This window comes from Dasypus novemcinctus, chromosome 3 (assembly GCF_030445035.2).
Source record: "Dasypus novemcinctus isolate mDasNov1 chromosome 3, mDasNov1.1.hap2, whole genome shotgun sequence".
Taxonomy (NCBI): domain Eukaryota; kingdom Metazoa; phylum Chordata; class Mammalia; order Cingulata; family Dasypodidae; genus Dasypus; species Dasypus novemcinctus.
Window position 1 is genome coordinate 151263352 of NC_080675.1, and position 27273 is coordinate 151290624.

Here is a 27273-nt window from a genome sequence, read left to right on the forward strand (position 1 = left end):
GTTTTTCTACTTTATTATTTTAGAATGTTAAATTACACTGATTAATTTTTAATTTGTAAACAGAGTTTTCATTCCTGGGATAAACTCCTTTGGCCATTTTGAATTATTATTTTTATATATTGCTTATTTGATTTTTAAAATATTTTGTCAAGGATTTTTTAGGCTGTGCTTATGAGGGGGAATTAATCTATAGGTTTTTTTTTTCTTATGAAGTCTTTGCCTGGTTCTGGTATGGAAGTAATGCTAGCCTTACAAAAGGAGTTGGGAAATTTTCTCTCCTCTGTTTTCTGACAGTTTGTGTAGGATGGATATTCTTTGTTTCATAATAAGTGCTTGGTAGTGCATTCACCTGGGCCTGGAGTTTTTGTGTGTTTTTTTTTGGGGGGGGGGGTGTTTCTAATAAAAATCAGTTTATTTGATAGATACAGAGTTATTCAGATTTTCTGATTCTTATATTCATTTTGGAAATCTGTGTCTTTTAAAGAGCCTGTCCATTTCAGCTAAGTTTTCAGATTTACAGAGTTGTTCATAATATACCTGATTAAAAACAAAAAAAGTAGGGATGTCCTCTCATTTGTTCCTGATATTAATAACTTATATATTTTTTATCTTTTTTTCTAAATCTGTCTAGCTTAAGTTTAGCAATCTTATTGATCTTTTTAAGAATCATCCTTTGGTATCATTTATTTTTCTCTATTTTCCTATTTGATTTCCACTCTTATTTTCTCCCATCCACCTATTTGGGATTTACTTTTTTATTTTGAGCTTCATTAGATAAAAATGTAAATCGTTAATTTTACACCATTCTTGTTTTCTATTAAAAGCGTTTAAAGCTCTAGTTTCCTCTAAGTATTGTTTTACCCGACATCTCACAGACTTTGATATATAGTGTATGTTCATAATCATTCAGTTAAAAATATTTTGTAATTTCTTTTGGGATATTTTCTTTGACGCATGGGTTATTTATATACATAAGTGTTTATTTCCACGTATTTAGGGATTTTTCCAGATATCTTTTTGTTACTGATTTCTTATTTCTTTCTTTTGTCATGAATATATATTGTATATATATTCTGTATGTATATGTGTGTGTGTTATATATATTTTTCAGAGCTTTTAAATTTATTGAGATTTGTTTCTGACCAAATTTGGGGTCTGTCATAGTGATTATTCCATGTACATTTGAAAAGAGTATGAATTCTACTGTTGCTGTTTATAGTGTTCTATAAATGTCAGTTAGATTTAGTTGATGATAGTGTTGTTCAAAGTCCTCTATGTCTTTACTGATTTTTTTTCTTTTTTTTTTGGTATACTGTGTCTTGATTTTCATTTTTCTCAAAGTATTTTGTCATTTCCTTTTTAAAAAAATGAATCAATCTTATTGATACATATTAATAAAGCATACAATGCATCCAAAGTATACAATCAATGATATTTGGTATAATCACATAGTTGTGCATTCATCACTTCAATCATTATCATTTCCCTTTTGATTTCTTCTTTGACCCGTTGGCCATTTAGGAGTGTGTTGTTTAAATTTCTCCATTATTGTAAGGTTCCCCAGTTATAGGCACAGGAGTGGGGTTTGCTTAAAGAACAGGATTTTCTGGGGTCCACAAAAGACTCAAACCAGGACACCCATTCTAACAATCTCTGCTTTTTAATTGGGTTATTTAGACTATTTAAATTTAATATGATTATTAGACATGGTTAGGTTTGAGTCTGTCATTTGCTACTTATATTTGTTCCATCTATTCTTTGTTTCCCTTTTCCTCTTTTCTTTAAGCTTTTTATTTTGAAATAATTTGAAACTTACAGGACAGTTGCAAAAATAATGCAGTTCTATACAGAGAACACCAGCATTCCCCTGACCCCAGGTATCCCCACCAGATTCACCAATTTTAACATTGTCATATTATTCTGTCTACCCACCTATCTATCTATCTGTCTGTCCATCTGTCAGTCCATCCATTTATCTGTATGTTCATTGATCTGTCTGGCTATCAATTTTTTTTTTTAAGATTTTATTTTATTTATTACTCCCTCCCCCTCAACTTCCCTCTCCCTCTTGTCTGCTCTCTCTGTCCATTCACTGTGTGTTCTTCTGCATCCGCTTGCATTATCAGGTGGCACTGGGAAAGTGCATCTCTCTTTTCTGTTGCGTCATCTTGCTGCGTCAGCTCTCCGTGTGTGCGGCGCCACTCCTGGGCAGGCTGTGCTTTTTCACGCAGGGTGGCTCTCCTTTGCAGGGTGCACTCCTTGCGCATGGCACGCTTCTTGTGTGCAGCAGCTTTGCACGTGGGCCAGCTTACCACACAGGTCAGGAGGCCCTGGGGATTGAACCCTGGACCCTCCATATGGTAGGTGGATGCTCTGTCAGTTGAGCCACGTCTGCTTCCCTGGCTATCATTTTATCTGTATATTTTCTGAACATTTAAGAGTAGGTTGTATGCATTATACTTCTTGAACCTTCATACTTCATGTACATTTCCTGTGAATAAGGAAATGTACCATCTTAATTGCCATTTTCAAGTTCGAGCAATTTAACATTGATATAAAACTTAGTCTATATATTCCAATTTTTCATGTCCCATTAATGTCCCTTTGAACCTTTTTTCCTCTGTTATTAGATACCATCCAAAATCATGTATTTGTCATTGTAGTTTTTGTTGTTCGCTTCCTTCCGACCTCCCCGTTTCTCTTTTTCTCTCTCTCTTTTGCTCTTTCTTTCTCTTTCTTTCCTTTCATTGTGGGAACATATGCAATATAACCTTTCCTTCCTCTGTTAATCCTAAACATTTCATTCAGTGGGATTAATTACATTTAAATCCTGTGACACCCCAATATCATTCATTACTAGAAATTTCCCCTCACCCCAAACAGAAACCTTATACCCATTATGTGTTAATTCCCCCTCCCCATTTTCCCTGTCTTTTATCCTTTACTCTAATTTTGTCTTGAAGAATTTGCACATTCTCTGATATTTCCTTTGTGCTTACCATGGAGCTTAAATTTAACCTCCTAACTCTTTAATAATCTTGCTTGGTTTGTTACCATCTTAACTTCAATAGTGTACACAAAATATGTTCTTCTACCCCTCTGTGCCCTACCTTTTTTATTTTTTGTCACTAATTACGTATTTTATTGTCATGAGTCCACAACCATTGAATTATCATTACTTTTTATGCATTTGCCATTTCGACCCTGTAGGAAATAAAAAGTCAAGTTACAGACCAAAAATACAATAGTACTGGCATTTATATTTACCCATGTCATTACCCTCACCAGAGATCTTTTTTCCTTCATGAGTCTATTGGTCCACTGTCTATTGCCCTTTCCTTTCAACTGGCAGCACTTTCTGTAGCATCATCTGTAGGACCAGTTAAGTGGTGAAGAACTCCTTAGCTCTTGTTTCTCATTTATCTTGGAATGTCTTATTCTTGCCCTCAGTTTTGAAAGGCAGTTTTGCCAGATAAAGAATTTGTGGTTGACAGTTTTTTGCTTTCAGCACTTTAAATGTGTCATCCCACTGCCTTCTTGCCTCTATAGTTTTCAGTGTGAAATAAGAACTTAATCCTGTTGAAGCTCCTTTGTATTTGCTTCTCTCTTTTGGCTTTCAGGATTCTCTTTTTGTCAGGCAGTTGACAGTTTGATTATCTTTTATCTCAGTGCAGGTCTGTTTGGGTTTATTCTATTTGGAGTTTGTTGAGTGTCTTGAATGTTTATATTCATGTTTTTCATTAAATTTTGGAAATTTTCAGCCATTAGTTTCTCTGCCCCTTTCTTTCTTCTTCTTCTAGGACTCCCACAATGCATATATTGGTGTGCTTGATGGTGTCCAACAGGTTCCTCAAGCTTTGTTCACCTTTGTTCATTCTTCTTACTTTCTGCTTCTCGGACTGAATGATTTCAATTGTTTTGTCTTCAAGTTCACTAATTCTTCTTCCAGCTCTAATCTGCTGGAATTCCCACTAGGGATTGTTAATTTTTGTTACTGTGATCTTCAGCTCTTTTCGTTTGGTTTCATAATTTCTATCTCTATTGATAATCCCTTTGTGTTTATCTATTTCTTTCCTGATTTCCCTTAGTCTTTTTTTTTTTAAAGATTTATTTTATTTATTTCTCCCCCCTTCCCCCCGTGGTCTGCTCTCTTGTGTCCATTTGCCGAGTATTCTTCTGTGTCCATTTGCATTCTCGGCAGCACCGGAAATCTTTGTCTCGTTTCTTTGTTGTGTCATCTTGCTGCGTCAGCTCTCTGTGTGTGCAGTGCTACTCCTGGGCAGGTTGCGTGTTTTTTGGATGGGGTGGTTCTCCTTGCGGGGCATACTCCTTGCGCATGAGGCTTCCCTGTGGCGGGGACACCCCTGCATGGCATGGCACTCTTTGCATGTGGCAGCACTGCGCTTGGGCCAGCTCACCACAGGGCATGAGGCCCTGGGTTTGAACCCTGGACCTCCCATGTGGTAAACAGATGCTCTTGTCCATTGAGCCACATCTGCTTCCCTCCTTTAGTCTTTATTCATATTCTCTTTTAGCTCTTTGGGCATATTTGGGACCATTTAAGCAAAGAATTTGTCTGATGTGGTGGTTTGAAGCTGTATGTACTCCAGAAAAGCAAAATCTTAAGTTTAATAGATTCCTGTGTGTACAAACTCCTTGTAAGCAGGACCTTATGATGAGGTTACTTTAGTTAAAAAGATGTGGTCCACGTCAATCAGGGTGGGTCTTAATCCTATTACTGGAGTTCTTTGTAAGCTGACTGAAACTCAGATATATATATATATATATATAGAGAGAGAGAGAGAGAGAGAGAGATAGAGAGAGAGATAGATATCTCTCTCTCTATATATATATATGTATATGTAGCCATAGGAAGCAAAAAGCTGAAATTCAACAGAACTCAGAAGAGAACAGACAGGCCAGGAGAGGCTGCCATGTTGCATTACCATGTGACAGTGGAGCTTTAGACCTTGAATCACCAGCAGGGCAGCCCCAGAAAGCCACAATCTTTAGGGAGAAAGCACCACCTTGATTTGGACTTTCTTTTAGCCTCAAAACCATGAGCAAATAAATTCCCATTGTTTAACCTGACCCATTTCATGGTATTTGCTTGAGCAGCCTAGGAAACTAAAACATCTGGTATGTTCCATGTCTCTTCTTTCTTGTTGATGATTTCTAATGTTTTAATCTTCTCTTTTACCTGGGTCATTACTTCCTATTTCTTTGTATGTTTTGTAATCTTTTGTTGAAACCTGGGTGCTTGGTATTTTCATGTGTTATTGCTGGAATTTAGACTCAGGCATATGTTCCTTAAGCTTTTAACAGCTTATGTTATGACAGGGCTTTCCTTGATTCCCCAAAGCTAACCCTCCACCCCCCCCACACACATACAAAAAAAAAAAAAAAAAAGAGAGGAAAAAAAGAAAACACCTTTCCAAATCCTTGCAATTGCCCTATGTGAGTGTGTGAGTGCTCTCCCTCAGAGCTTAGCCATAGAGTAAGTTTAGAGAATAGTGCAAAGCAAAACATAGGTTCCTCTGGTTCTTTCTACACATGGCTTTTGTCCTGGACATGTGCAGGTGGCCCTATGAATTCCCTTATTTACACAAATATCCCCTCTTTCCTAGGACCATGTTTCCTCACTGTCTTGGGTACTTCTTTGTATGTCCCATAGTCAGCAATCCTTTGCTTTAGGCAACTGCAGTCTGACTGTGCTTCCATAAAACCCACTGTTGGAGAGCTCTGTGAGCTATGTTCTACACTCAGGGCAAGTTCTGGGATGGGAGCCCACCACAAGTATCCTGGTTCAGTTTTTCATTCTGCCACCAGACAGATTGGCACAGACATACATGCATCTAATTTATGCACAGGGCTTTCTCTGGAATCAGGATCAGAGGTCTTCACTGGAAGCACACGTTGGCTCTCTCTGAGTTGGTGAGGGGTTAGAGAAGGGGCCAGCAAGGGTATCAGGAAATCTTACCACTGTTACCTTTTTCTTGATTTGTTGCTTACCCTGTTACTGCAATCCTTTAACTCTTTTCTGATGTTTTGAGAAAGGTGTTTCTGCCACTTATTGTTGGTTGTTGAAAGCTTCTGTGAGGGACAGAACTTTGGAATGTCTCACTCTATTGTCTTGATTAGAATCAGGCCAAGAATTGTCTTCTGCCCTTTTTTGGATTGAATATTGTATGGATAGACTTTTGTGTCAACTTGGCCAGGTAATTGTGCCCAGTTGTTTGGTTAAGCACACACTGGGCTAGCTGTAATACAAGGGCATTTATGGACTTTGGTCACCATTGACTTTACTGCAGTGGTAAATCATAGATAGCTGGTTATAAGTCATTAATCAGGGAGATTACCATCAGCAATGAGTGACGCTTAAACCCAGTCAGTTGAATACCTTAAAAGGAGAAGTGATTCCATCACTGAGAGAATTTTCCAGCTCGTCTTTGGACAGCCAACATCTCCCAGAACTCATCAAAAATCTTTGGATTTTTATCAGAGCTCCTGATTGCAGCCTGCCTTCGGAACTTGGTCTTGTGCATCCCCACGACTGCGTGAGAGACTCTGATAAATCTCTTACTATTGATGATATCCCTTATTGATTCTGTTTCCCTAGAGAACCCTGACTAATACAAGTATTTATTATGATTTCTGCTGAGATCAGCTCAGCGACGGGTTAGCTCAAAGGGAAGGCAATGCAGAACTTTATGAAATAAAAGGACAGAGAGACACAAGAGAGGAGATAAAGTAGGAACCAGGGGACACAACTTCTGGAACTGAGAGCCTCGACCCTAGTTTCCACCTCGTATTTATTGGAAACTACCAAGCAGCTGTTTGCTGTCAGAACTGCAGCATCATCTACAATAATAGGGAACAACTGCAAAATCTTCAATAAGGAACAACTGCAACATCTACAATAAGAAACAAGTCATACAAAGTTCAAATGCAATTTAAACTCTTTTTCCCACAGATTTCATTTTATCTTCTTTGTTAGCTTTAATTCTTTGATTTACTATTTTATGAATTGTTTTTAGGGTTTATAATATACATATCTTTTGTTTTGTTTGAGTAACTTCCCATTGTCCCTCCCCCAGCCCCTGGTAACCTCTATCTGCTTTCTTTCTGTATGAATTTGCTTATTCTAGATATTTCATGTATACAGAGTCTTATGTTCTTTCATGTTTGGCTTGTCTCACTTAGCATAATGTTTTTGAGGTTGGTGGCAGTTCAATATTATTTATGAATTCCAAAAAGAGATATTGATTATGTTTGTAAACTGGTCTGTTCCTCTGGGCATGATACCTTTTGATTGATTTAAATTTAAAGACTTTATGTTTACTTGATTAAATCAAGATTAGAGTGTGCAGGGTTGAGTCCCCACCCCCTTGGTGAGCTATATAAATGGACACTCAATCACAAAGACAGAGGAAGATACAGAGGACTAGAGAGTGCTCCATAAACACGGAAGAGGAGTGATCTTGTCAGCTTTGATTCTGCTGCCCCAGAAAGAGAGATGAGCTATTTGCCTGATAGTGTACAGCCGACCTTGTTTGGGACCAGAGCAGCTAAGCCCAGAAAGAAACCTGCCCTCCAGCCTGCAGCTGAGATTGGAAGAAGCTGGGCCCACAGAACCTTACGAGGAAAGGGGAAGGCTGAACTGTCTCAGCTTTCAGCAGCCATTTTGCTTCAACAGGTGGCAACAGACATTTGATGAGAAAGTACCTCTTCCAGTACCTTAAGTTGGACTCTTTAGGGCCTTGTTACTGTAAGCTTCTACCCCAAATAAATACTTTTTATAAAAATCAACAGATTTCTGGTACTTTGCATCTGCACTCCTTTGACTGACTAATAAAAAGTTCATCTATATTGTAGCATGTATCAGTACTTAATTCCTTTTATGGCTAAATATTGTTGCAGTGTATGTATATACTATATTTCATTATCCATTCATCTGTTGCTGTACATTTGAGTTGTTTCTGTCTTTTGACTGATTGCGAAAATGCTACTATGAACATTGGTGTACAAGTATCTGTTCGGGTCCAGCCTTTGAGTTCTTTGGTGCATATACGTACCTAAGAGTAGAATTGTGGGATCATATAGTAATTCTATGTTTAACTTTTTGAGAAACCACTAATTTTTTTTTCTATAGTAGCCATACCACTTTACATTCCCACCAGCAATGCAGGAGGGCTCGTTTTTCCATAAATCGTCAACACTTCTTGTTTATTTGTTTTTTTTTTTTTCATTTTAAATAATAACCATCCTAGTGGGTGTGAAGTGGCATCTCATTGTGGGTTGTTTTTTTTTTTTCCATTGTGGTTTTGATTTGCATTTCCCTCATGGTCAGTGATATTGGGCATCTTTTCATGTGCTTATTGGCCATTTGTAGATCTTCTTTGGAGAAGTATGTCTATTCAGTCCTTTGCCTTATTAAAAATTAGGGTGGCTTGTCTTGTTGAGTTGTAGCAGTTCTTTATTCTGAATATTAAACTCTAATCAGATATTTGATTCAGTACAGTTTTCTCCCATTCTGTAATTTGTCTTTCACACTGTTGATGATGTCCTTTGATGCCCAGAAGTTTTAAATTTTGATGAAGTCTACTTTAGCATATTATTTCATTGTTGTTGCTTTCATGCTTTTGGTGTCATATCTCAGAACCCATTGCCAGTTACAAGGTCTTGTAGATTTTCCCCTGAGAGCTTTGTGGTTTGTAGCTTTTACAGTTAGGTAGTTGATTCATTTTGAGTTAATTTTTGTGTGTGGGGTGAGGTAGGGATACAACTTTATACTTTTGCATGTGAATATCCAGTTTTCCTAGCACCATTTGTTGAAGGCACTTTTTTTGCCATTGAGTGGATTTGGCACCCGTGTTGAAAATCAGTTGGCCATAAATGTGTGGGTATATTTCTGGACTTTTAATCCTATTCAATTGGCCTATGTTTCACCTTATGCCAGTACCACACTGTTTTGGTTATGGTATATATAATTTAACTTATCACAGTTTGCTGTCAAGTGATATTATACCACTCACATAGTATAAGAACCTTATAATAGGGTACTTTGATTTCTCTTCTCCTTGCCTTTATGCTGTTGTTATCCTGCATTTTACTTTTACATATGTTATGATTATCACAATATATTGTTACCTCTTTTTGTTTAAATGATCAGCTTAAAAAGAGACTTAAAGAATGATTTTTTAGATCTTATATATTATCCCCTATATATGTACTATTTCCAGTCCAGATTTCCACTTATCATTTTTATTCTTCCTTAAAGCATGTATTTTTTCCACAATAGATGGACTTATTTTAATATTTAATAATCTTTGAATTGTAGCAAAGGTAACTGCTGTTAAAAAAGTAGTACAATTATTTTTAAAAAGTGCTATCATCAGTAGTAACAAATGATCCACTCTAATGCATGGTGTTGGTGATAGGGTAGTGTACTTGTATCCTGTATTTTATGCATGATTGTTTTGTAAACTCACAACTTCTCTAATATGTAAAAGACCGGAGGAATAAAAGCAGCAAAAGGGTTTGGCGCACCCCTCCTATTTCTAAATAAAATCCTTTTATCCTTTTATCACTCCACTGTTTGGTATCGCCGGGCCTTACACCAGCCTCATTTTCACTATGGCGTGGTCTTCACATGAAGATGATGAGGATGACAATGACCATGATGGCAATGACATCCAGTATATGTTGCACATACACATGTGTCAAGAATTATCATAAATACTTTTCAAACCCTACCTTAATTCTTACAACAGTCCTATGAACTAGCAACTGTTATAGTCTTCAGGTGAGGAAACTGACGCTCACAGGTGCTCAGTAATTTGCTCAAGTTCACATTGCTGTTGAGTGGTAGAACGAAGATTTGACTCTAGATCTTTCTTAACAACTACTCTAAGGACTCCAGGTTGGACACCAAGGCAAAAGGGCAATGCTCTAATGAGGCATTTATCTTAAAGTAACTTGATCTGACAGGTATTTATAGCCACGCATTCCCTTCCTGTTCGGAGATCAGAGAGTGTTAAAACCCCCTTCTCCATTCATTCAACAAATAGTAATTGAGTATCAACTATGTGCCAGGCACTGTCCAAAATAGTATGGGTACAGCATGAACAAAACAAGTCCCTGTTCTCAATGTAATAAGGTAAGATGGATCACAGACAATTCAGCTATTGTAAATAGGGTGGTCAAGGAAGACCACTTTTATAAGGTGATATTTGAGCAGAAACCTGAAGGAAGTCAGGGATTGAGTCATGCAGAAGTCTTGGAGAAGAGTGTGCAGGCAGAGAGAACAGGGATACAAAAGAACTAACCTGGGAACATGCTTGAGGAACAGCAAGGAGGCCAGTTTTGCCCAGACTTTCAGGTTCTTGAGTCTGCTTCCCCCTTTAGTAGTTTGCATGAGGTAATCAGAGATATCACTGAAAGTTACTTTTCTCATTGTTTCACTGAGAAATGAAGTAACTTTTGTTGTGTTTATGTATATGAGTTTGTTTTCATCCTTATAACATTTCTGAAAATCTGAAAAGTAGGTATAGTAACACTATGGTCTGCTGCCTCTCCAAGACCTATCTTCTTTCTACTGTATCATGTAGAAGTGAGCTGTAAGACCTCAGATTAGTATTAAGTCTTTCCTTCTAAGAGCTCAGAGCACCTGGAAACCAGGACTTCGGGTCCTCAGCCATCCATCATTCATCCGTACGGCAGCCATTAGCAGAGAGCTCCCAGTTTGTCAGGTTCATGTGGGTTCTGGGAAGATACAAAGTCCTAGCCCATGAGTCTTGAGTCTCTCGTCCTCAGCCAACTGCAGCTCAGTCTTTACTTCCCTTCACTCCCCTCACTCACCCTTCACTCACCTTTCACCCTGCTCTGGGGTCTTCCTGGCTGACAGCTGCTTTTCAAGCTGAACCCTTCAGGTTTTGCCCACTTGACTAAGTTAGAGTGAACAAAGTAACTACAACACTGTTATTTCTCAAGAAATGGAATATCAGAGACCCCATAGGATGAGTCAGGTCATTGGAAGAATCTAAGATGGGTTGGGGGATTCAGACAAAGGTCTAGCCAGTTCTCATTTGATCCAAACAATGTGTCTGTCTGTAAGTCTACCATATCCCCTGCCTCCAGAGGGAATTAAATTTCATTGCCAAGAACTAGTCTCTCAAGTTTTCCCATAGTAGGATGTAATTTTTAAACCCAGTGGATCAACCATTCCAGGGACACACAACAGATCAGACATGAGTCAAGGTCTGGTTGAGGGCTGTGGACGCTGATTCAGAAATAGGCCTGTCAACCTATTTGTAACACTAAATGTGGTGTTTGGAAATCTGATATGGAGGGATGGCGGAGGGGAAGAGTGTTAAATTGCTGCTGAAATCTACTTCCTCCAACCTCAAGAGTTTCTCTTCCAGTGTCTACAGATATGCACCAATTATTGTAATTATAGAGTTATTTATGGTGCCCAACAAAGTGCAGCTGGATCCTAAAAGACAAAGTTGGAAGCAGAAAAAAAAACTCTTCAGTTTTTGGTGTGTGGTTTTGTTGGTGAGGTCTCCCTTCTTCCCCAGCCCTTTTCTTTCAGATTTTTCAGTCAACTTGTGGTTTCCAGGTGTCTGGTGGTCATGGACCCTTCCAATCTGCTTGCAGGTGGTCCTTCCAGACCAGTACTCCTCGAAACTGTCAAGGTCATCAAAATCAAGGAGAGTCTGAGAAACTGTCTTACCAAGAGGAGCCCAAGGAGGCTTGGCGACTAACTATAATGTGGTATCTTGGTTAGGACTCTGACCAGTATTCCTCAAAATTGTCAAGGTTATCTAAAACAAGGAAAGTGTGAGAAACTGTCACAGCCCAGAGGAGCCTAAGGAGACCTGATGACTAAATGTAGTGTGGTATCCTCCTGGATGGGATCAATTTTGAGGCCATGAAAATGTCCAGATCAAGACATCATCATGACGATGCTTTCTTCCTGAATGTGCCAGCCATCCTGACCTCTTTAGTAAAATGGCAATGCTCATGGCGGCATCTGCTGATTTCTCCTTTCTATTCAGGGTTTCACTGATTTCAGCATCTGGCTTTGGTGGCTTTCTCTCCTAAAGGATGTATTTTAACGTGTCTTGTAATGTGGGTCTGCTGTTGATAAACACTTTCAGCTTTTACGTAACAGGGAATTTATTTTTGCCTTCCCTTTTGAAAAATATTTTTTCTCTACCTCAGTTCTTTCTTCCTATACCATAGCTTAGAAACACTCAAGGCAGTAAGCTTGGGCAATTATAGTGCTCACCTTGTTTATTTTCTGTCTCAGGAATCACTAGTGGTCCACTGCCTGATGTCCATTGTCTTAAAAGTCTGGTTTCATATGTTGTGTTGTTTTCTTTTTTTTTTTTAAATGTTTTAGGTAAGGGTAAATTTAGTCCCTATTACTGCATCTTGGTCAGAAATGGAAGTTTGTTTTCATACTCAGTTTCACTTCATTCTAGTGTTAAGAGTTTGTCCATTTTATATATTTTCTAAAATTTTTTATGAAAATTATCAAACACCGGAAAAGTTGAAAGTGGCATATACTTAATGCCCATATATTCTAGGTTTTGCAATTAACTTTTTAATATTTGCTTTATCATATTCATCTGGTCATCTATCCATTTTCAAAGTAAGTTACAGACATACAATGTTCCATTTTATTTCCTGTGAATTAACTGTATCACCTTGTTTCATTTTTAGTCTGCTCCATGGTTTGCAGTATGTCGTTATCACAATGTACTTTCAAATACTAATACACAACTTCACAAAGTATGTAAGAACCTTACAACAGTGTGTGTCCTTTTACCTGTGCTTCTTATTATTGTCTTAAACTTTACAGTTCATTGTTGGTTTTGCTTTAAATTGTCTCCTACCTGTTTTTTTTTTTTTTTTAAGCTTTATATTTAAAGAAGTTTTAGGTTACAGAAAAGTTACATTGAAGATATAGTGGACTCCCATATACCCTACTCCTCCCCGCTCACATTTTCCCCTATTAATAACATTTTACATTAGTATGGTACCTTTGTTATAATTTATGAACAAATATTGAAGCATTGCTACTAATCTCTTTTTTAGTGTTATTACTGAAAAGTTGCACATAACACAAATAATTCCAATAAATGCTTCACCTGGATTCTCCAACTAGAAACATTTTTCTCATTTGTTTTAGTTTTCTGACTTTCTCTTTATAAATACAGGCAGTTCTCACTTTGCACAGTACCATGTTAATTGAAATTCATATATATTGGAAGTGAGGACAGGTTCTGATATGTACCAGTTTCAGTTAACACGGTCCTTTCTGTATTTCAGTTTCTATTTCTTAGATGCAGAAACATTCTCTTGCATAAGCACAATACAATTATAAAAATTAGGAAATTAATATTGATACACTGCTATTATCTAATCTACAGAACCTATTCAAATTTCATCAGTGTCCACTGATGTCCTTTTTTTTTTCTCTTCTAGGATCTAATCTATCATCACATACTGCCTTTTGTTTCTGTGTATCTTTAAACTCTTTTAATCTCAAACTGTTTCTCAGTCTTTGTCTTTCATGACTTTTGCATTTGTGAAAACAGAATGTCTTCCATTTGAATTTATAAGATGTTTACTCAAGATCAGGTTCAGGCTATACATTTTTGGCAGGAATATCGCAGAAGTGATCCTGTGTTTTTCTCTGTGCACCGTATTAAGAGATCCATGTTCTTAGTTGTGATGTTACCTATAATCATTTGGTTTAGGAGGGAGTTGTGTGCCAGATTTCTCTACTGTAGGTTTACTCTTTTTCCCTTTGTAATTAGTAAGTATCTTCTGTAATGTTTTTACATTTTGTAAATGCCCTGCTTCTCAGTAAACATTGACCCACTAGTTTTAGTATCCACTGGTTTCTCAAGAAAAAAAATTATTTACTGTGGAGGTCACCAAATAATTGTTTTCTAATTCCACTATTCCTTCTATATACATTGACATTTTATAGTGAGGAAAAACTTTCACTTGTGCATTTTTTTTTCATTTATTGTATTGTTATTGGATTTATGCATTATTTTATTCTATGGGTTGTAATTAATTACTATAATTATTTTGATGATCCAGGTTTCCCAGATTTGGCCAGTATATGCTTTTTCATCCTGACACCATGATTCTTTTGATGAATCATGTCCCCCATTATTTTTTGAACACTTTTTTACTTTCTGAAACAGCAAGATCTTCCAAACATGTCTGGTACTTTCATATTCCTTGCCCTGGAATTGGTCATTTCTTCAAGTAGTCCAGGTTCCCTTAAGGGTGGGGGGTGGCACTTAAAAGGCATGGTCTAGTCTGCTAGGAAATGTGTATCTGTTTATGTGTACATGCATTCACATATTTATCTACAGATCTTTTAGCCTTTATTTAGACTAATCCCTCCAATTCCAATTAAATACTATAGGTTCTTTCTATTCTTCCCTCTTGCCATATTTGTAACTTTCTTCTCTGAGGGTAAGAAAACTGGCTTCCATTATCCATAATATATTACTTATTTTTTCAAGTCTAGAATGCACATTAAGGACTCAAATTGCTAACCCACAGAGCAGTGAAAGACAAAACTACCAACTAATGTTTAATTTTTCTTTGTAGTTCTTTTTGCCTTTAGCTTGAGTACCTGTAGTCAAAATACTTATACAGGAGCTACGTGAGATAGGTCTTTATATCCTTCAGTGTAGCTATGTTATTCACCTGAAATGCAGTTAATCTTTTTGCTTCTGTTTATAATCTATTAATTTTTTACCCCCTACTTCTTGATATAATTTAAAATTTTTTCAAATGTGTGGTATGTAACATAGTCCCCCAAATCAAAACTTTATATAAATATATGCTCAGAAAAGTGCTATTCCCCTTTGTCACTTCTTTCCCATTCCTATCTTCTCATCTGTTGTTTCATTCTGTTCAGTTATAGTCATTTTTATCTCTAGGCATCCTACTTTTTAAATATCTTCAAGTTCTCTCCTCATCATTTCTTGTTTTCCTTTAAATCTTTGGATATATTTGTAATGACTCTTAAAATCCTTGTCCGTTAATTCCACCATTTTAGTCATTCCTGTGACTATTTTTATTGACTAATATTTCTTCCAGTTATGGGGCACATTTTCTTCTTTCCATGTCTAATCATTTTTGGTCGGATTCTTGGAATTTATGTTGGTGAGTATCTGAATTTTGTAGTCTTCACTTAAAATGTGTTGAATTTTTTTTGGAATCTAGTTGATAAGAACTTGAACAGGGAAACGGACTTGGCCCAGTGGTTAGGGCGTCCGTCTACCACATGGGAGGTCTGCGGTTCAAACCCCGGGCCTCCTTGACCCATGTGGAGCTGGCCAACGCGCAGTGCTGATGCGCGCAAGGAGTGCTCTGCCATGCAGGGGTGTCCCCCGCATAGGGGAGGCCCACGCGCAAGGAGTACGCCCCGTGAGGAGAGCCGCCCAGCACGAAAGAAAGTGCAGCCTGCCCAGGAATGGCACCACCCACACTTCCCTTGCCGCTGACGGCAACAGAAGTGGACAAAGAAACAAGACGCAACAAATAGACACAGAAAACAGACACCTGGGAGAGGGGGGGGCGGGAATTAAATAAATAAATCTTGAAAAAAAAGTGCAAATGTTCAAAAAAAGAACTTGAACATATCCCTGTCTTGGGTAAATTCTGGGAATTTTTCTGCTTCCAGCTCCCCATAGTTGTTCTCTGCCCAGCCCTCCTGGGTCTCACTTTACACATGTATAACTTAGGTTTCTAACTAGGAAACCCTTGTGCAGGTATGTGGAGCGGTTTTCTTGTAGCTCTGGAACTCTGCCCTGCAAATTCCAACAGCCCCAGACTTCTGTATTCTGATTTCTGTTTCCTCAACTATAAGGCTACCATGGTTGAGTACCCTCTCCCTGCACTGTGTGGTCTAGAAAGCGCTTCCAGGCAGAAAGATGGGGCAATTGTAGGACTACGTAGTTTGTTTCTCTGCTCTCAGGGATCAAAATCCTGCACTGCCTGTTGTCTGAAAACAGTTTTGTTCATTTTCTACTTGTTTTGGTAGGAGGGCAAGTCCTGTACCTGTTCCTTCGTCATGCTAGCAGTGAACTTGTTAAGCATTAGCTTTTTGATTAATTGACTTTTTTTGTAAGTTTTAGATTTACAGAAAAATTGAGCAGATAATACAGAGAATTCCCATGTACTCCTTTCAGTTTCCCCTATTGCTCATTAAGAATTTTGATACATAATTTTAATGATGACTTAATATTCTAACTTATTTAACCTTTCATTTGGACGTGTACTTTGTTCCACTTCTTCGTAGTTCTGAATGAGCTATGATATAAGTCTTTGAATTTTTATCTAGGCTAGATTGCTATTAGTTACTGGGTCAAAGCGTTTAAATGTTTAATGACTCTTCTATATTGTAAAATTGCTTTTAGAAAGATGTTCATCAATTTACACTACCGTGGGCAGTGTGAAAAGATGCCTCTTAACTTCCATTATGATAATTATATTATCATATATAACTGTCAGTATAGCCTAGGTTATGCTGCTCTGTGGCTTGACTGACGAGAGTTTATTTCTTGCTAATGCGGCATGTCTAGCATCAATGAGCATGGGTCTTGTCAGAGTCATTAAGTGAACCAGGCTGACCAGAAGCACCATCTGGTTATGTGCTTCTGCAGTCACTACAGCAGTGATTATGGAAGCACATGGTCTGTCCTTTCCAGTAGTATACTGGATCCTAAAGCTTATGCTTGCAAATGTCACTTCACTTACATTTCAGTGACCAGAGCAAGTCATGTAGCCACACCTAATTTGAAAAAGGGTGGTGAAGTGCAATCCTAATGTTTGTTTGGGAATGAAAAGAACTTGAATAGTAATCTTAACTTAAATCTTTTTTTTTTTTAAAATATTTATTTATTATTATTATTTTTTTAATTACATTAAAAAAAATATATGAGGTCCCATTCAACCCCACCGCCCCCGCCCCCCACTCCCCCCACAGCAACACTCTCTCCCATCATCGTGATACATCCATTGCACCTGGTAAGTTCATCTCTGAGCATCACTGCACCCCATAGTCAATGGTCCACATCATAGCCCAGACTCTCTCACATTCCATCCAGTGGGCCCTGGGGGGATCTACAGTGTCCCGTAATTGTCCGTGAAGCACTATCCAGGACAACTCCACGTCCCGAAAACGCCTCCACATCTCATCTCTTCCTCCCGTTCCCCACACCCAGCAGCCCCCATGGCTACCGTTCCCACACCCATTCCACATTTTCTCTGTGGACATTGGATTGGTTGTGTCCATTGCACACCTATGTCAAGTGAGGGCTTAGATTCCACATGGGTACTGGATGCACTCTTCCCGCTTCTAGTTGTAGACACTCTAGGCTCCATGTTGTGGTGGTTGACCTTCTTCAACTCCATGTTAGCTGAGTGGAGTAAGTCCAATAAGTCAAAGTGTAGGAGCTGAAGTCTGTTGAGGCTCTGGGCCTGGGTGTCATATTATCAGTCCAGAGATTCAAATCCCCTACATATATCTTAAACCCAGCACCAACTACAATTCCAATAAAGTAGCATGCAAGTCTTGTGAAAAGAGATCCCCTCTGAGTCCATTTCCATCACGCAGAAACACCAGCTCCAAAGAAGGGCCATCTGTCATGGCAGTGAACCCCTTCTGCCATGACCATAGAACCCGTGGGTCTCTTTATCCCTCAAAAGAACCAATACCTGGGGTTGTATCTACCTTATCTGTCTCTTAGACTCTGTTCAGTTGTACATAGGGGTATTCCTTCTGACAACCTCCAGACTTTTTTAGAGACTCACAGCCTTATAATCTTATTTAAATACAACCTAACTTCATTGATGAAAGATGATATCTCATTTTCATTTGATTTTCTTTGTCAATGTAGATGAACATTTTTCGTATTTATTATCCATTTGTTTTATTTAATCTTCCCTCTTAGACTTTATAAATATGTGCTATTTATTGTTTTACTTTTACATTTCCAGATTTTTAAATTTTATGTGCGTGTATATGGGGCAGATCATGATGATTATATTATAGAGAGTGCACATTTTTAGAAAGTACCTTTTCTTTTGAAGAATTGAGCAGGTGAAAGATAAATATTTTTCTAGGATTGATTTTTCCCCCTTCTGTTAATATAATATGTTTTGATAGTTTTTTATTTTAAGAATTACTATTACATTACATAATCAAAGGCAATAGAAAGCCCAGGAGAAGTTCTTAATTTTTTTATATTCTTCACATTTCTAAAGAACAACTTGAAGATAAAAGTTTTGGGAATAAATGATCAAGTAAGGGTTCTCCTGTTGAAAGAATTATGTTCCTTACTCAGATTTAGTCATATTAATTCATGTCTTTTCTCTTTTTTTCAATTCAGGTGTCTGTCTAAACTGGGACTTATGCTGTTGACATATCTTGGTTGGTTTATCTAAAAACATAAGGTGAGCTATTGTATGAATGCATTTGCTCTTTTAACTGTATTTTATAATTAGTATGAAACATTTCTGAAAATTTTAAGGAAAAGCTAAATTTGTTTTCCTCTGAAGGTTTTAACTGGAGGCAAATATTATTTATTATAAAGCTACATATGTAACATGCTTACGTTTAGAATATATGATTGAAAGAAATTAAGCTGATTTTAGCCATATAAGAATTCTGAGTGAATTTTTCTCTTGTTTTTCCATATTAAAAATTGAAGTTCATTCTACTGTTCTCTGACATAGTACACTTGAGAAAGATACTGGTATTATTATCTGATATTCCTGAAGGCAAATCCTTAATTAGGTTTTTTAGACCATAGATTAAAACATTAAATTTAGATTTAATTAGACCATAGATTAAAACAACTAGTGATGATCTTAATAGACAAGTTATTACAATTTTTCTACCAGTCTACTGTCTTGTACTTGATTATTCTCTGTAGTTCTATTTGCTGGGGTGAGGAGAGGGAGTTTGTGATTATCAAATAAGGATATCCTTTGGTATGTCAATGCTTGGCATCTATAGATAGCATTCCACTCTAAAGAGGTGGTCACTTTACCCTTTTTTTTTTATGGGCCATTGTAAGTCTCTCATCTGGTCTCTCCACCTTAAGTCCAGCTTCTCTCTAATCCATTCCCCTCAGTGTCAGCAGAGTATTTTTTTTCCTAAAAGATAAATGTCATCATGTTTAGTTCCTCAGAATCCTTCAGTATCTCTATATTACATAAAGGATATTTTACAAACTCCTTTACACAGCATATAATCTGTTCTTTACTCATTTTCCATCTCACTAGTGCTCTAGATATGCTATAAGCGGGAAGTGGGTTTGGCCCAATAGATAGGGCATCCGCTTACCACATGGGAGGTCTAAGGTTCAAACCCAGGGACTCCTGACCTGTGTGATGAGCTGGCCCACGTGCAGTGCTGATGTGCTGAAGGAATGCCATGCCACGCAGGGGTGTCCCCTGCGTAGGGGAGCCCCACGCACAAGGAGCGCACCCTGTAAGAAGAGCTGCCCAGTGCAAAAAAAGTGCAGCCTGCCCGGGAATAGCGCCGCACACATGGAGAGCTGACGCAGCAAGATGATGCAACAAAAAATGAGACACAGATTCTGGGTGCCACTGACAAGAATCCAAGCAGACACAGAAGAACACACAGCAAATGGACACAGAGAACAGACAACTTGAGGGGGGAGGGGAGAGGGAAAAGAAAAAAAAAGATATGCTATGAGTTATCTTAGTTTGCCAGGCTTCTTCCCCCCTCCCCCGCCCCACTTATTTTCTGCTCTCTGTGTTCACTTGCCGTGCATTCTTCTGTGTCTGCTTGTCTTCTCTTAGGCAGCACCAGGAACCAATCCTGGGACCTTCTGGAGTGGGAGAGAAGTGCTCAATCTCTTGCGCCACCTCAGCTCCCTGGTCTGCTGCGTCTCTCATTATCTCTCCACTGTGTCTTTTTGTTGTGTCATCTTGCTGTGCCAGCTCTCCACTTGGACCAGCTCACTGTATGGGCCAGCTTGCCTTCACCAGGAGGCCCTGCAAATCGAACCCTGGACTTCCCATATGGTAGACAGGAGCCCGTTCACTTGAGCCACATCCACTTCCCAGGTTTCTTAACAAATACCATAAACAGGTTGGCTTAAACAGTACGAATTTATTGGCTCACAGTTCAGAAGCAGAAGTGAAAAAGTCGAGGTATCAGCAGGTCATGCCTTCTCCCATGTCTGCAGCATTCTAGTGGCGGCTTGTTGGCAATTACTGCCCGCCTCTGTCACATGGGGAGCTGTCTCTTTCATTTTCCTCCTGTGGCTTCTACTCCATGTCCAAATTTCCTTTACTTATAAGGACTCTAGTCATACAGGATTAAGGACCACCCTGATTCAGTTCAGCCTTATTTTAATGGGATATTTGAAGATCCTATTCACAAAGTTCACGCCTATTGGACTGGGGTTTAAGATTTGAACTTGTCTTTCTGGGGGACACAATCCCTTATATGCGCTAAAAGTTTTTAAAAATGGGTTTTTGAAAAATAATTCATATACCATGTAATTTATTCTTTTAAATTATACAATTTATTGGGTTTTATTATGTTCACTGAGTTGTGCAGCCAGCACCACAATCTAATTTTAGAACATTTTTATCACTCTAAAAAGATATAATATTCATTAGTAATCATTACCCAATCCTCCTTCCCTTCAGTTGCTGGCAACAGCTAACCTACTTTTTGTCTCTATAGATTTGCCTATTCTAGACATTTCATATAAATGAAGTCATGCAATGTGTAGTCTTATGTGACTGGCTTCTTTGATTCAGCATAATGCTTTCAAGGTTCATCCATGTTTTAGCATCTCTCAGTACTTCATTTTCTTTATATGGCCAAATATCCGTTGTGAGGACATACCACATTTTGTTTATTACTTTATCAATTAACGGACATTTGGGTGCTGCTGTGGCCATTTGTGTACAAGTTTTTGCATGGACATATGTTTTCATTTCTCTTGGGTATGTACCCAGAAGTGGAATTCTGCATCAAATGTTAGCTCCTTGGGTTTTTTGTTTGTTTTGCTTTTTTAACGATTATTTATTTAATCTCCCTCTCCCCTAGATGGTTCTATCTTCTGTCTGCTAATTGTTTACTCACCTTCTCCAGGAGATACTGGGAACTGAACCTGGGACCTCCCACATGAAGGCAAATGCCCAGCCTGAGCCATATCCGCTCTCTGTGGGCTGTGGCATCTGCTGGCTTGTGGCATCTGCTCATTTAGGCATCTGTTTATTGCAGCAGTTGTGATGTCTAGCTTGTTGTGGCAGGGTGCGGGTGTTTGCTCATCTTGTTTGGCTGGGCATCGGAACTCGAATCTGGGACCTTCCATTTCATAGGTGGGTACCCAATTGATTGAGCCACATCTCCTTCCCTAACTCTATGTTTAATTGTAAAGAACTACCAAACTGTTTTTCAAAGATGCTGCATCATTTTATATTTCTACCAGCAATATATGAGGGTTCTAATCTTTCTATATTCTCACCACTTGTTATTTATCTACCTTTTTGATTATAGACATCCTAAGTAGGTATAAGTAATATCTCTTTGTGATTTTGATTTGCATTTCCCTAAGACTAATGATGGCAAACATCTTTTCATGTGTTTATTGGTCATTTGTATACCTTTTTTGCAGAAATGTCTATTCAAATGCTTTGCCCATTTGTAAATTGGGTTATTTTTCTTTTTATTTTAAGAGTTTTTATGTCTACTGTAGACAGGTTCCTAATGAGATATATGATACACAATTATTTTCTCTCATTCTGTGGGTTGTCTTTTCACTTTTTTCTTGGTGTCCTTTCAAGCACAAAAGTTTTTAATTTTATCTATTTTTTTCTTTAGTTGCTTATGTTTTTGATGTCTTACATAAGAAATCATTGCCCAATTCAAGGTCATGAAATATTTACTCTTATTTTCTTATCTTTCTTCTAAGAGTTTTATAGTTTTAGATCTTAAATTTAGGTCTGATTCATTTTGAATTAATTTTTGTATATAGTGGAGTCCCAGCTTCCTTTTTTTTTTTTAAAGATTTATTTTATTTATTTATCTCCCCTTCTGTGCCACACCCTCCCCCTGGTGTCTGCTCTCTTGTGTCCATTCGCTGTATATTCTGTGTCCACTTGCATTCTCGGTAACACCGGGAATCTGTGTCTCTTTTTGTTGTGTCATCTTGCTGCGCCAGATCTCCATATGTGTGGTGCCACTCCTGAGTGGGCTGCACTTTTTTACGTGGGGCGGCTTCCCTTGTGGTGCACTCCTTGTGCGTGGGGCTCCTCTACATGGGGGACACCCCTGCGTGGCATGGCACTCCTTGTGCATGGCAGCACCTGCGTGGGCCAGCTCACCACATGGGCCCAGAGGCTCTGGATTCAAACCCTGGACCTCCTATATGGTAGGTGGATCCTCTATCAGTTGAGCCATATTCACTTCCCAGCTTCATTCTTTTGCGTGTGGATGTCCAGTTGTTCCAGCTGCACTGAATTATCTTGGCCCCCTTGAGCAAAACCAATTGACCATTAATATGAGGGTTTCATTTCTGGACTCAATTCTATTCCATGAATCTATATATCCTTCTATCAGTACTACAGTATTTTTTATTTTTTATTTCTCTCCTCTTCCCTCCCCATTGCCTGCTCTCTGTGTCCATTCGCTGTGTGTTCTTCTGTGACCGCTTCCATTCTTATCAGCGGCACACAGAATCTGTGTTTCTTTTTGTTGCCTCTTCTTGTGTCAGCTCTCCATGTGTGCGGTGCCGTTCTTGGACAGGCTGCGCTTTCTTTTTGCACCGGGCGGCTCTCCTTATAAGGCGCACTCCTTGTGCGTGGGGCTCCCCTACACAGGGGACACCCCTGCGTGGCATGGCACTCCTTGCGTGCGTCAGCACTGCACATGGGCCAGCTCCACATGGGTCAAGGAGGCCCGGGGTTTGAACCAGAGACCTCCCATATGGTATGTGGACGCCCTATCCATTGGGCCAAGTCCGCTTCCCTACAATATCTTGATTACTGTAATTTTATAGTAAGTTTTAAAATTGGAAAGTCTGAGTGTTGTTCTTTTTTAACATTGCTTTGTTTCTTCTGGGTCCCTTGTATTTCTACTTGCATTTTAGGATTAGCTTGCCAGATCCTTCCAGAATTCCTTCATAGATTTTGATGGCGAATTGCACTGAATCTATAGATCAATTTGGGGAGTTTATTAGTCAGCCAAAGGAGTGCTGATGCAATTTTGGGTAGAAGCTTACAGTTACCAGGCCATAAAAAGTAAGTTACTTCCCTCACCATAGTCTTTTGCCACATGTTGGAGCAAGATGGCTGCCAACATCTGTGAGGGTTCAGGCTTCCTGGGTTCCTGTCTTCCTGGGGCTGGCTTCTCTCCGGGCTCAGTGTCTCTGCTATCTCCACAAGGCCAACTGTAGACTCTCAGGTGAATGGCTTGTTTCTCTTCCTGGGACCTTTTTCCTTTTCTCACCACCAAGCTCCTCTGTGTGCTTACTTCCCAGGCTCTAGCTCAACCTCCAACCCCCTTCTCTGCTGTGAGAGTTCTCTGAATCCCTGCCCCCTTGGTCCTACTGATGTGCCCAATCAAAGCCTTAATCATGATTTAATCAAGTAAAAGTAAAACTTCTGAATCTGAATCCAGTGCGCTCTAATACACCCAGAGGAAAAGACCGATTTACAAACATAAGCCAATTTCTCTTTCTGGAATTCATTAATAATATCAACTGCTATAGGGAGTATGGCCATTTTAACAATAATAAGTCTTCTGATCCATGAACATTGCATGTCTTTCCATTTATTTAGGTTTTAATTTCTTTTGATGATGTTTTATATTTTCAGTGTACATGTCTTGTACTTTTTTTGGTTGAATTTCCTTCTAAGTGCTTTATTATTTTTATGGTATTATAAATGAAATTGTGTTCTCAATTTCATTTTTGAATTGTTCATTACTAGTATATAGAAAAACAGTTGATTTTTGTATATTGATCTTTTACCCTGCAACCTTGCTGAGCTCTATTCTAATAGTTTTTAATGGATTCTATGATGTTTTCTATATCTAAGATGATGTCATCTATGAAAAGAGTTTCATTTTTTTCCTTTCCAGTCTGGATGGTTTTTGTTTTTTTTTTTCTTTTCCTAATTGTCCTATCTATAACCTCTAGTCAGTTAAATAGAAGTGGCAAGAGTGGATGTGTTGTCTTGTTCCTTCCTTTTGGAGTCGGCATTAAGTATGATGTTAGCTGTGGGGTTTTCGTAGCTCTTCTTTATCAGATTAGTTTCCTTCTGTTCCTGGTTTGTTAGTGCTTTTGTCAGTATCTCCTGTTCTTTACTTTGTTCGTTAGACTGGGCCATGTCTGTCTTTTTTCTATATCTTAGTATGGCTTGTAATTTTTTGCTCATATCTAGGCATCTGTTTATCTTGATGGGTTTATTCAGATGGTTAGCGTCTCTTTTTCCTCTAGGGTTTTATTTTGTTTTGTTTCGTATTAAGTTTCCTCTTTGAGAGAAAGAAAAAAATTTTTTTTAATTTAAAAAGTTTCCTTTTTGACATTTGGTTCCACTTATTCTATAATCTTGTAATTGTGTTTCCCTGAAAAAATTTTAAGACCATAGAAAAGGAAAGACAGAAAAAGAAGTTAAGAAAAAGTTTAAGAATGAAAGTTTAAGAGGTTTAAGAATAAAAAAGGTGGGATAAAGAAATGATGCAACAAGAAAACTGAAACTAGGAAAAAAGAATAATATAAAAGATGGGAAAAATGAGAAAAGAAGAAAAAATAGACTAACTAAGAGAATGTGGAATGAAAGAAAAGCAATGAAAGAAGGAAAAATGAAAGATAAAAAAGTAATAAACTAATGAGAAAAGAAAAGAGGGAAAAGAGAAAAAAGGAAATAAAGAAAGAGAAAATACAAAAAACAACCCTGGAAAAACAGGCTTCCCTCTTAGGCCCCTAGGAACCATCTTAAGGTGCCAGTGTTCATCAGTCAATCTCCCTGCAACCCACCCTCCACAGGTGAGGCGCCTGATTGTAGAGACTAAAATAAAGACTTAAAAAAATTAAGTGGCTACTCCGCTATTTTTCTGGAAGTGTTGCATGTATTTCTCTTGTTCTAGAGTCTGTGTGTCTTGAATTCAGGAAATTTTTCATTGTCTTCTTCAAATCCCCAGAGCATAGTTTAAAGCCAGGAGAGAGAAATATCACAGAAGCCAAGGAAATAGAGAGTTTCAAGTAGGATGGCAGTGATCAGCAGCATCATAACTACAGAGATATCCAGTAAAATAAAGTTTACAAAGTAACTTTTAGTTTGGTCATTTAGTGACCTCAGCATGAGTGTGTATTTTTCAAATAGCATTGGGGACAGAAGCCAGATTGTGGTATGTTAGACAGTGAATAGGAAATGAAGAATAGACTGTCAAGGGATTTAAACTTGTGAGAAGTTTACCAGAGAAGGGAAAGAGTGAGACGGGAACTCAGGACACTTGTTTAATATAGGAGTGGTTTGAGCATGCATATATGCACCCACCAAAGGTTTAAACAGTTAAAAACAAAGTTGTGGAAGTGGAGAGAGAGGAATAACTGATGAAGAGGAGTCTCCATGCAGAAATGAGAGCGTACGTTTAAAGCACATGATTTGCCTGGGATGGCTGGTTTCTTCTGAGAGTAGAAGGTGCCCAGGGGTGTAGTCAGAGATAAATTTATGGTTGTGAGTTAGGACATATAGGTAGTTTCCCTGTTCTCTGAAGTAGAAAGCAAGGTTATTATTGTCTTGGGGATATTGTCATTGAGGTATTGTGGTTAGGGATGCTATGGGAGGAAGCAACAGGGATTTGAGGGGAGTGGTACTATTGTGGAGAATGGGAGAGGTTGCTAACCAGAAACATGAAAAGCTTTTGATGGCCTCTTCCTCCCATTCTTCTATACATATTGAAAACATAAAACAGTTCAGAAATTCAGACAATATAAAAGGATTTATAGTGACAAGTAAGTCAAACATCACCTTAGATCCCTTGTCACTATTTTTAGAAGAAACCATGGTTTGTATCTTACTTTCAGATTGTTCGTGCAAGTGTACATATAAATGAATATGGAATTTGTTTTAACCTGTGAGAACTTACTATTCTGTATCTTGCTTTGTAAACTTGTTTCTGTATATTGAAGATCTTTCCATAATGTAGATCTACCTCCTTAATCTTTACAGCTGTAGGATTTTTTTTAAGGACATAGTGTAATTTATGTGGCTGGCATTTAGGTAAATTCCAATCTTTAAAATCATAAAAGTCATGTTGAATGAGTGAATTAAATTCTATATTTAAAAAGCCACAAAATAAAAAATCATCATACCTTAATTCTGTGGCTTAATTTTGGATTTATTCTGTAAACACATGCACATACATTGAACAAATTGTACCTGTGTAAGAGTTTCCGTGAATGGAACTGCTGGGTCATAGGATAGCAAACATAAGAGATAATATCTTTCTTTCCAAGGTGGTTGCACCATTTTAGTCTTCTACCAGCTATGTATAGAGATCCTGTTGATTTATAGCCTCTCCAATATTTATTTATTTATTTATTTTCCCCCCTTCCCTCCTCCCACCCTGCTGGTTTTTTTGTTGTCTGTGTTGTCTTCTCTTCTCATTTTCTCTCCTCTAGGATTCACTGGGATTCGATCCTGGAGACTCCTGATATGGAAAGAGGTTCCCTGTCAATTGTACCACCTCAGTTCCTGGTCTCTGCTGCACTTCACCTAGACTCTCCCCTTGTCTCTCTTTTGTTGCATTTTGGCTGTGTGACTCACTTGTGTGGGCACTGGCTCACCATGTAGGCACTCATGTGAGCACTGGCTCGCCGTGTGGGCACGCTTTCTTTTCTTTTCACCAGGAGGCCCCAGGAATCAAACCCAAGGTCCTCCCATATGGTAGGCAGAAGCTTTATCACTTGAGCTACATCTGCTTCCCCTCTCCAATGCTTATTAATTTTCAGACTTTAAAATTTTGCTAGTTGGGAAACGGACTTTGGCCCAGTGGTTAGGGCGTCCGTCTACCACATGGGAGGTCCGCGGTTCAAGCCCCGGGCCTCCTTGACCCGTGTGGAGCTGGCCCATGCGCAGTGCTGATGCGCGCAAGGAGTGCAGTGCCACACAGGGGTGTCCCCCGCGTAGGGGAGCCCCACGCGCAAGGAGTGCACCCATAAGGAGAGCTGCCCA

The 27273-nt window shown here is 38.5% G+C and overlaps 1 protein-coding gene across 13 annotated transcripts in view; it reads left to right on the forward strand.

Moving 5' to 3' along the window:
- PEAK1 (pseudopodium enriched atypical kinase 1) overlaps positions 1 to 27273 on the forward strand; it is a 331862-nt gene that overhangs the window by 38039 nt on the left and 266550 nt on the right. For all 13 annotated transcript variants that reach the window (XM_058294572.1, XM_004468162.3, XM_004468166.3 and 10 more), the window contains one exon: positions 18435 to 18498. The gene's annotated coding sequence lies outside the window, so the exon portion shown is untranslated. The remainder of the gene's footprint in view (positions 1 to 18434; positions 18499 to 27273) is intronic.